Below are 11568 nucleotides of genomic sequence, written 5' to 3' on the forward strand. Positions count from 1 at the left end.
TGTTTTGAGAGCACTGTAATAAGGTATACCCATTTTGTCTCTCCTGTGAATCTATAGTCTGCCAACTTTAGATGTAGCTACTTTGCCAAGCAGAAAAGAAAGCACAACTGCAACACCAAACATAAAAGATGAAATATACCACTGAGATTAGTCAGATAAGGCACCTAAAGAGAACACTGCAGACTGAGGTATGCATTTGATGAAGGAAGAACATCTAAGCCTAAGAGAGTTGCTGTTGCTGCATCCAGTTCATCTTGAAAATTTCAACAATTAGGGGCTGCAGTTGTGGTTCAGTGGCAGAGCATTTGCCTAGCATGTGTGAGGCACTGGGTTCCATCCTCAGTACCATATATAAATAAATAAATAAAGGTGCATCAACAACTAAAAAATATTTTTTAAAACTTTCAACAACTAGGCATGCACTAAATGTTCCTTTTAAAAAAAATGTTGTTATTAAAGCAAAGTTCAATCCTTGGAACCAAAAACAAACACACAAACAAAAAATCTTGTACTATCTTTGATTTTACTCATCTACCTATATTCCATTGTTCCAAAGAACAAATTAATTGAAAAAGAAGGTATAAAATATATTATTTTAATAAAAAGCGAAGCCTACTCACTCTGGAAGGTGGTGAAAGAATTCAAAGTAAAGGGAATATTACCTAAACATTTGAGCATTTATTCTATATTGGAAATATTAAGTTAATAGCTCAGTTCATGAAGATTTTTTTTCCAGTTTTTAATCATAGTTTTTTTTGTTATCTGACTTGAGGAGTTCCTTTTTAATTTCTAATATGAAATCACATAATCATGCACTCTTTTTAGTTATATATTTAGATATATGTTGTATATGAACTAATTACAAAAATAATATGAAAAATACTTGCTTTATCATTACAGCTTGAATGGCTTCAAGGACAACAGTATATCTAAATAATATATTTAATTGGTCCCCTTGCATAAATCCATCAAAACTTATCAATCAAATGCTTTTATGTTTGTGAAATAAAATTATCATGCAGAGAAGCCTTTGAAATAACTTTAAGAAGTCCTTCAAAATTAGTGATATGAGACAGGAGCCATGTTTATCATTCTTTTCTCATAATTTTTCCACTAATTCAGAGAAAAAAATAGCTAGGCTCTAAGTACATCAAAATATAATGTGTAGGTTTTAAGGATTAAGCTTAAATGAGCATTGAAAAAGTTTTTGTATTAGGCTTTTTAAAAGGGTCATAGTCGATTTAACTATTTGATCTTGAAATTTATGTTATTTGTGTGAATCACTTAATTTCAAATCTGTAACACAGTTGAAATTGAAGTGACATTATATGGAATGCACTTTTTGTGTATGTTGGTAGTGATATCTCTTAGAAGGCTATTTTGCAAATGTGAAAAGATGCTGAGCATTCATTTAATTTATAGTCACATCTTCATTATTCAGAGTTGACTATGAGGTTATCAATTATCTAGGTCTCTTTCTAATTCATCTTCTGCCTATTATTGTCAGTTGTTTGGAAAGTTTGTTTGTCTATGCTCCCTCATGGAGACTATGCTCGACTTCATTCATCATCAATCTCTTCCTCATTGTCTTTTCTATTTCTCACCTCTCAGTTTTTTAAATTATTAAAGAAAATTTCTTTGGCTTTGAGATGCAAGAATATTTAAATAGTCTTAAGACCAGCATCATCACCCTCACCAACTTCATCATGGAAAAGCAATAAAGACAACAAATAAATGTTTGGGGGATTTTGTTGTTGTTTGTTTATTGTTTTTGCTTTTGGTCTTAGTCTAATGTACCTTTTCAAGTTTTCCCTTTACAAAGAGTCATGTAATAAGTAATAAGACTTTTAAAAGTTGTTTAGGAACATGTCGGATTACTTTTTAAATTTTATCCTCTTATTTCCTTAAAATTGTTTTGTAAATGTACTCTTCCTTTTATTTATTAGTCTACTATGATTTTATGTTATTATAGAGAAATCACACTTCTCATTTTTATAAAATCCCCTCAAATTCTCTGCAGTCACATGACTTCAATACCAAAATCAAGTTTAGACAATTTGAAATCCTTTATCATTTTAGAACCTAAATCCTCTTATCACATTGAGCACATTTTAGAAAAGTGTTTTGGTCACTGAACACCTTCGGGGCCAATTCAAACTCATTATCTTGTATCCCAAAGATATTATTCTCTTTTATTTGATAACCACATACATTATTAAACAAGTCACCAAGGAGAGACATTAAGGACAGTCAATGTAGTAGTGAATGATTGGGCCAGGAAGATGGCAGCTGATTCAAAAGGAGATAAAATTCTAATAGGTCCAGAGAACTTCTCCCTTCTCGAACCTGTTGCCAAGGTTGCCAAGCCTTCAGGGGATTGTTCCTCCTGGCAAGCAGTTTTAATACCCCCTGGGCTTTTTCCTTCAGGACTGTGCACCCCTAACATATAAGACAGCTTCATTCTTGGCCTTGGATCACCCCACCTTTTGGTCACTGGTTACATAGACACAAAAAGAGGTGGAGGATGCATGAGAACAAAAGAAATCTAAAATCTATATAAAGGGCACTCCCTCAGGCACCAACTTGGAACCACTGTTCTGCAGAGGAAACTCTGTCCCTCTCTCCATTCTGTCCTTTAAATAAAATGTTTTGTTCTTGCTTTAGTGTTTCTCCCATCATCAATCTTCAACACCTGGGTAGGGAACAGAACTTGGAAACTGATTCTCACCAATGGAATCATCTCCTCATCAATCACTGATCTAAAATCCTTTCTTATTTAAATGAGTATGGAATTTAGAAGATTGACATCTAAAATTATAAACATGAGTTAACACCGTGTCACTTAATGTCAAGACTCCGTGAGATTACCCAATTGGTGAGTTAGGTAGAGAACAGAAAAACATACAAAGGAGAGGAGAGGGAAGATGAGATGGAGGATTTAACAGGGGAAAAAAAAGTAGACTGTTGCCTGTGAAAATCTGAGTAGTTTCTTGAATATGGAATAGGGAGGCAGAAAATATTTAGACATCTCTGTAAAGCAAATGTGCTGCAAAGGTGAAGAAAAAAATAGACAACAGTGTAATCACTGAAATAATTGTGGTGTGTAAATCTCTTTTTTCCCCCAAATAATAACACAGCTGATAATTTAAATTTTCAGTAAATTTGTTTTATGAAATTTTGCCTATCATAACTTTGTTAAACTCTGTTGTTAGCTCTGTCAGGTCCTTGCTTAGCATCTGGATGGCCATCTTAAGTGACAGCCACCATTTTAAGAAAAAAAATTTGCTTTCCTGCCCAAAGGCGTTTCTGAGAAAGGTTCACCCGTCCCTCATACCAACCTCGTCCTTAACTGCCTGCATTAATACCTGCCAGGCTCTAATCCCTGAGCCTGCCCCATAAAATCCAGAACCCCAAGCCTGTTTTGCCTCCCTCCATCTATAGAGAGACTTGCCTTTATTTGTCAGCTTTGTTTATCTCTGGCTGGTCTCCATCTTTCATTTCTCACTTGCCCATCTCCTGGTTCCTCCTTTTCCTTTCAAGCTGTGTTGCAGAGAAAGTGAGTACTGTGAAGCCAAACAGCAGCTGTGTTTCATTAACAGTTCTAGTAATCATACTAGTAAGATTTCAGGTGTGTGGCTAAGAGTAGCATTACAAGGGATACTAGAAGGGAAAGGGGAACACTCTCAAGAAAATAAAAGTGTGTTTTCACAGACAGAAGAGTACAGTGTGCCTTTTCTCTTGTCCAGTTTTATTGGTGGGGTTCCAGGGAAGTTTCCAGAAAGTCACACCCAGGTCCACATCTTGACTTTTTTTTTTTTTTTGTACTAGGGATTGAACTCAGGGGCACTTGACCACTGAGCCAGATTCCCAGCCCTATTTTGTATTTTGTTTAGAGACAGGGTCTCACTGAGTTGCTTAGCATCTTGCTTTTGCTGAGGCTGGCTGTGAACTCCTGATCCTCCTGTCTCAATCTTCTCAGCTGCTGGGATTAGAAGGTGTGTGCCATTGCACCAGTCACATTTGGACTTTTGACTGATGGCAGAATTACATCAGACTTCCTTGCCACCACTGTGCATGGCAGAGATCCAAGGCAACTCTGGGTCACTTTTGCCCATGCTGACCCATTGTAATTATCCTATCTCTCCAAGTTTTGGAATCTGGTCTGTGGAAGGATCACAAAAATCTCACTGTTCAGGGTAACTTGTATTCTTTTTACTGGAATTGAGGAGTCCTTTAGGTTCACAGGCGGAGGTCAGCACAGTAGTCTGAATTTATAGAATTATCACCTTAACATCATGAATCTATGAATCATAACTGTTTGCTACCTATCAGTTGCAATATGTGTCCTTAATTTTGTTCTATTATTATGTATAAGCTTATGCATTCTTCAAATAGTGTGATATTCCATTTTGATCCTTAGATCTTTTTGTCTTTTTTTCTTTAAATATTTTAAGACTTCTACTAACATAAGCATTAATGAAGAATCGATGAAGTTAAAATGAAGTAATATTTATACCTTTACTTTTTTGTATATATTTAATGTTTTTATCAAAAAGTCTTTTATTCTAAATTTTCTGTGTCAAGTTTGGCTTCCTTCTTATTAAAGTGGCTTCCTGCTTTTTTAATATTTATTTTATTTTTTAGTTGTAGTTGGACACATTACCTTTATTTATTTTTATGTGGTGCTGAGGATCGAACACAGGGCCTCACAAGTGCTATCGAGGGCACTACTGCTGAGCCACAACCCCAGCCCCAAGGTGACTTCCTTCTTATTAAGGTGTATTTTATACCAGAGAATAGCAAGGAAAAACAAAAAACAACAAAAAAAAATAAAACCTTTCAATCTGAAGAAACTCTAAAGAGAAATAACATTGGGAAATATAACTAGGGACAGAGAGAACCCTATGTTTTTAACTGAGGGTATAAAGACTATTTTGTTCAATTATTCACATTTTAGTGATATATCTAATAAATAGATCTATTTGCAAATTTTAAGACTTGATTTGGAAACAGCAGAAAATTCTAACACTCGCAAACAACCCTTCCAACATTTATTTATTTATTTTTCTTTCCTATTCATTCATCTCTGGCTTTCTATAGAATAATTAGTTCTATTACAGAAGACATTGTCCTGTTCTATAATGTAGTTATCAGGGAAACATGATATATGATGCTTTATTATTTCATTATAAGAGTCCATGTTTTGTTTTGTTTTGTTTTTGTTTTACAAAAACCCTTTTCAATGAGGTAAAAAATAGTCTTCCAAGAATTTTTGAAATGCTTCAATAAGCATTTCATCCTAATAAGTGTGGTCCTCAAAATTTCACACAAATAGCATCATATTACTGCCAGACTAATTCAGTCAATCTTGTCCACTCTTCAAGTACCTATGTTAAAATTGGAGACTTAATTTGCTTTCCTTTGTGGAATCACTAGAAAATATATATTTTAATGATCTGAGAATGCCAAAACTAACAGAGGCACTCAATTCTTAACCAGAAAAACAATATCTTTGCCCTCAAAAACAGTATTTTGGTGTCCTCCACTCTTATTTAGTAATGAGGTCTCTGAATTGAAAAAAAAAAAATTGAGTGAATTTTCCCTTCTTTAGCATTCTGCCCTTTTGTAGTATAGTGCTGCAAAAGCCTTTATAAGGCCACCATTGTCATCATTATCTTTGGTGAAAATCCTCTGTTTTTCCACTTCCAGGTCCTTTAGCCTGAGGCAAGAGTGCTTGCATTCATTCATCTCATTATATAGGGGGTGCTCACCTGTACTTTTCATTTCCTGCCACTTTAGCAACATGCAGGTACCAGCTAAAAAGCCCAGAGAAAACTGTTGCTGTATTTCCATAAGTGTTCATTCCTCCAATCATTTGAATACTTTGAGACATCTCACTAGAAATGTTTACAAATAAAGTGGCAATTTTGAGGAACTTTTGGCAAACAAATTTGTTCATTTGAAAGGTGCCTTCGGACCAAAATGGTAGAAGCCCTTATGAGAAAAGTGCATAGGTAGATCCATCTAAAAGATGGATTACTCAGGGGAGAGATTTTTTAATTTAAATAAGCTATAATAACTTTCTTCTTTGTGAGGAGTGAGTCTGTGTGTGTGTGTGTGTGTGTGTGTGAAGCTTTTAAAATAGGCATTCTGTAACTAATCATTCCCTTTTTCTTGCAGAGGAAAAGTAATTAGCTTCTACAGTGACAATTTAATAGACAATTTAATATATTCTAATGCTTTCTTCCTCTAATTTTCCTTCCTCTGTGCATGTATTTATATGCACATATGTTTCTGTTCTTTTTTTTTCCCTTCCTCTTGATATACTTAATAGTAATTGAACAAGTTGTTTGTCACTAGTGATGCAATCTAAGCATATATGTATTTAAAGTAAAATTTGGAGTGTTTAAAAGAATTAAAACATTTGTAACTTTTATTGTGGAAGTTCAAGGCACTGGTTGATTTATAAAAACAAAAACCATCAGCGGAAGATACAAATGAGAAATAGTTGTATTCAGTAGTTACAAAGTGAGAAAAAGAAGTATGATTCTAAATAAGAAGAGTACTTCTAAACATGGTATAAAGACTCACTCTTGATTCAACTTTAAAAAAAAATTCCTATGTTGATTTTTTAAATAAAATAAATTCTCATTGCTTACACAAGTAAGACTTCAAATAGAAAAAAAAAAAAGGTTCAGTTTAACTTACAATAATATATGGTATTTAAAAATGGAATATATAATTTAAATATTACAAATAACAAAGGCTTAATCTGTCAGTACAAATTGCAATTTCTAGATTTTTTAATTCATTTTAACACATTAGAAAAATATTAAATTCAATAATTTTTTTTGTAACAAAATACTTTTAAAGTAAGAAAAAGTTGTAAAAAGTTATAAACTTTAGCAACTCAACTTTGTTACTTGCCTTTTCCTGTATGTTATACAATGTGTGAATGCATTGTGATGGTGCCAAGTTTGTGTATCTTTCTTGTCACTTTAAAAATTTGTAAAGCTGTTTTGCAATATATGCTCACAAACAAAGAATTGAGGTTAATGCTCATTTCAGCAAAACATAAGCTAAAATTGATATCATACAGAAAAAATTAACATCACTCCTGCATAGAGAAGACATGCAAATTCATGATGTTGTCCACATTTTTTAGAGAGAAGAAGAAAAAAGATCTCATCAAAATGGAAGAGAAACTCCAGAGGGGAGGACAAGTGTGGTATTGAGGAATGAAATTGACCAAATAATTTTATGTGCATGTATGCATATGTCATAATGAATATCACTAATATGCATAATTAGTATACATTGGTGAAAATTGTTAAGTATTAGGGAGTTTATTTCTTATCTTCTAGTTTTTCTAACTGTCTCTCATGGATAAAAATCGAATTGATTACTTCAGATAAAGATGTAATTAGTTAAAAGTATTTTAGATGGCTCTTACTATAACATAAAAAATGTATGAATGCATAAGATAATGGATATGGTTTGTCTATTTCTTAAGAAAATAATTGAAGTTCATTTATATAAAAATTAACATAATTTAAAAAAAATTGTTGATAGAGTCCTGTATCTATTAAAGCTATAATTATGATTTACGAATAATATACATTTAAATAATAAAATATTGACATTTAACTAATTGTATTCCATATGAATATATTTACTAACAAGTTATTTTTTCTAATTTTTACTATAAAATATTTCTAGATAATATTAAAAAGTATAATTCATATTTGCTTCCATGTAATATTATAATTAATAAGAAAACAAAATTATACTTTTTAATGCATTTTTTTATTTATATGTGACAGCAGAAGGCATTACAATTCTTATTATACAGAGAGAGCACAATTTTTCATATCTCTGGTTGTATACATAATATATTCACACTAATTTGTGTCTTCATACATGTACTTTGGATAGTAATGATCACATTTCACCATCATTAATAAACCCATGCCCTCTCTCTTCCCCTCCAACTCCTCTGCCCTATCTAGAGTTCATTTATTCCTCCCATGCTCCTGCTCCCTATCCCACTATGAATCAGCCTCCTTATGTCAAAGAAAACATTCTTCAGCATTTGTTTTTTTGGGGTTGGCTAACTTCACTTAGCATTATCTTCTCTAACTCCATCCACTTCCCTGCAAATGCCATGATTTTATTCTTAATACTCTTTAAATATTCTTAAAAAAGGAAGTTCCCAATAATGTGAGTTCAAAGGTTCTGATTTCCTAATCACTGTTTGTCCTACACAATGCTTTTTTTAATTTTACTTGTCCTACATATAAGCTCAAATAAGAAGTATTCCTTAAGAGACCTTTTATGTTTGGTGGTCTCTTTAGGTTTGCTAACATAATCACCCTATAGCAAGATTTGCTTCTTTATCTCTTAAAAGGAAGGATAATAAAAATAATTAATTTGTCAAAAACGAAACAAAGCAAAAGAACAGACTATGAAAAAAAAATGTTGTCATTTTTTTTAAAATGATAAATAAGATATATTAATTATGAATACATGTTTCAATGATTGTAAAACTTTCAGGTTACAAGAGATATTCAAGTATATGACCTTATATAATAATATAAACAGGTACAATAACTGCCTACAAATTAATCTTTATTTATAGATGATAATATTTATTTTAGGAACAATAAGTGACAATTTTTCACATTGTTACATCAAAAGTCCTAAATGTTAGTCAACAATGTTTGTTACCAAAGATGTAGTCAAGGAGTCTTGATTTCAGGAATCCTAACAAACCAGTTTTGGGCTATTCACCCCTAATATCAAAAGGAACAACTCAGTGAGACCCTATCTCTAAATAAAATACAAAATAGGGCTGGGGATTTGGCTTAGTGGTCAAGTGCCCCTGAGCTCAATCCTCAGGGCCCACCCCACCCCCCATAAAATGATAAGTCAGAAAAAAAATAGTCAATACATCTATGTCAGGAAGTCAAAGGGCCTGTGTCCTCAATCCTATCTTTGGTGGTATTAACATGAACTCCTAGATTATATGGGGAAGGGGGATGGAAGTATGCATAGTCAAGCCATCTTTGTCATAGTATGGTCTAGATGATCATTATCCCAGGATTGGCCGTGGTGAGCCTTGTTAGGAGTGGTGAGAATTTTCTGTTCCCTGGGTGGTAGTTTCAACTCATCAGTCTCTCTCTCTCTCTCTCTCTCTCTCTCTCTCTATATATATATATATATATATATATATATATATATATATATATATATCAGACCTGTAGTTCATGTAATCGCAGACAATTGCAGGCGAGAATGACTCAGAGAAAAGCAAGATGGTGTGAGATTGTTCAGGTTAGGACAATGACTGAAGGCTTTTAAGCACTGCTCTGTAGTCTAAAATAGAATTTTTTTTATTGGTTGTTCAAAACATTACAAAGCTCATGACATTTCATCTTTCATGCATTTGACTCAAGTGGGTTATGAACTCCCATTTTTACCCCAAATACAAATTGCAGAATCACATGGGTTACACATTCACATTTTTCCATAATGGCATATTAGTGACTGTTGTATTCTGTTACCTTTCCTATCCCCTACTATCCCCCCTCCCCTCCCCTCCCATCTTCCCTCTCTACCTCATCTGCTGTTGTTCAATTCTCTCCCTTGTTTCCCCCCTAATATTTAAAAAAATATTAAAAAGTTAATATATGTATGCAAATCATTTAGCATATCACAGACTTTATACCAGGTCTTCATAAATGGCAGCACTATTGTTGCTACCAATACTTAAAAAAATAAATAATCATTGTCTGCTTATATTAGATGAAGAAAAAGAACAGGAGAATAAAACCCCAGAAAGGAAAACAATTGAGTCCTTGGTTCCTAACTCAGAATGATCACAATGGAACAATGAACCTTTTGAGTGTACATTATACCCCCCAAGTAAGGCAACAGTGTGGTCAGTAAATTGAAACCAAAAATAGAAGATTACTTTAGAAGTCTTAAATTATTATTTTCATTAGTAATATCACAGTGTCACTGATTTCAAGTCCTTTATTCTTTAGTAATATTTGTGTCATCTCCAGATCTCTTTTGCATGAATTTTTGAGAGAGTGAACTGAAGATTTATGGTGGAGGTTTCAATGCCAATCCTCTAGAAACCCAACCAGGACTTTCCCTTCCATAATAAGGCTCTGACATTAGAGCAGGAACAATAACTGCTTTTTTTCTTGTCATTGTTGTTGTTTTTCTCATTTTTTTTTTTTTTACTGTAGGCGGATGAGTCTAATAATGTGTGGTCTTATCCCTTGACACCAAGTTTTATAGTGTTTAGTAAAGCGATTCCACATTTTTGAGAAAATTCTTAGATTCAGAGAATGCATTCATTTTTAAAAGGCTCAGGGAATCTTACACAAGAAACTCCAAACCACTGAAAGGCCAATCTTGCCTTGAGGGCACAGACCCATTAGTACTTGTTCAGGGTCCTGTTCTCTTCCCAAGAGATCAGGCTTTGAAAATAAGAAATCATTGGCCATTAATTCTTTGCATTTTTAAGAAAAGTCACTTTTGAACTTTATTCTTAACCTTGTCCACTTGAGAATCAGATTTCTTAAGTGAATTGGCCTTTGCTTTTATTGCCAGAATCTTTATAGAACTTTATGCTAGTTCAAGTTTGGAGAGGTTGGTTCTGTACTTAATAGAGTTACCTCTCAACTTCTGAAGGTAAATGAGGGTTAAATTTTCCTAAGGCAATCAATTTCTAAAGGATATCTTTTCATACTATGATTGTTCAAAATTATCTAGGAAACTGTTTCCACATATTAGAGATTTATATATAAAGGACTGAATTATTTCAAAAAAGTTAGTTGAATATAGTTTTTGCAAATTAACTATTTAAATAAATGCTTGTATCATATTAAACAGTAAGGCTTTGGCTATTCATTATATATATATATAAATGTATATTAAGTTTTATTAGGTTTTATATTGGTTTACTTATTTCATGATTATAATTAATTATACAAATGCAAACTATTCTTTCATTGGGAGTTGGATTTTTTCCTCCTATGTTTGATTATAGAGTGATCTTAGAAACTTGTGAAACTAATAGAATTTAGCAGAAGTGACATTGGAACTAGGTAATGTTTTACAGCTTCTGTTGGAACTGGGATGTGTATTCTTAAAAATCTTGTACTAGAATGCACATGACAGTGTATTACAGTTGGAATACTACTTAATTACTACAATTGAGAAACACAGACCATGTGGAGAAGTATGGGAGGAGGAGATGACATGGAAAGATAGATCAACTAAGAAATACCAAAGCACTAGACCTGTGAGATAAAAAAAAAAAAACTATCTTTTAAGTGAATTATTCTAGTTTAGTTATAGCAGTTGATGTCATTTGGATCAGATAAATTACCTAGTAGAAACCATCCTTAATTTCTGAGGCAGAAGATTATGAGCAAAATAAAGAAGTTATATTAAACCTCTAAATTTTAGGATAGTTTTGAAGCCAAACCCTTGTTCCAGAGTTGCAACCAAGCAGACCAGAATGCAGGCATTGAGTGCAAGACACAGCTGTGG

At 33.0% G+C, this 11568-nt stretch overlaps 1 non-coding gene across 1 annotated transcript; it reads left to right on the plus strand.

Annotated features, from left to right (window-relative positions):
• Positions 1 to 7057: 7057 nt before the first annotated feature.
• Positions 7058 to 7162, plus strand: LOC144251208 (U6 spliceosomal RNA). Its single transcript, XR_013342640.1, has one exon. It is a non-coding gene; the product is annotated as a U6 spliceosomal RNA (small nuclear RNA).
• Positions 7163 to 11568: the final 4406 nt, after the last annotated feature.

The sequence above is a fragment of the Urocitellus parryii genome, chromosome Y (genome assembly GCF_045843805.1).
Source record: "Urocitellus parryii isolate mUroPar1 chromosome Y, mUroPar1.hap1, whole genome shotgun sequence".
Classification (NCBI taxonomy): domain Eukaryota; kingdom Metazoa; phylum Chordata; class Mammalia; order Rodentia; family Sciuridae; genus Urocitellus; species Urocitellus parryii.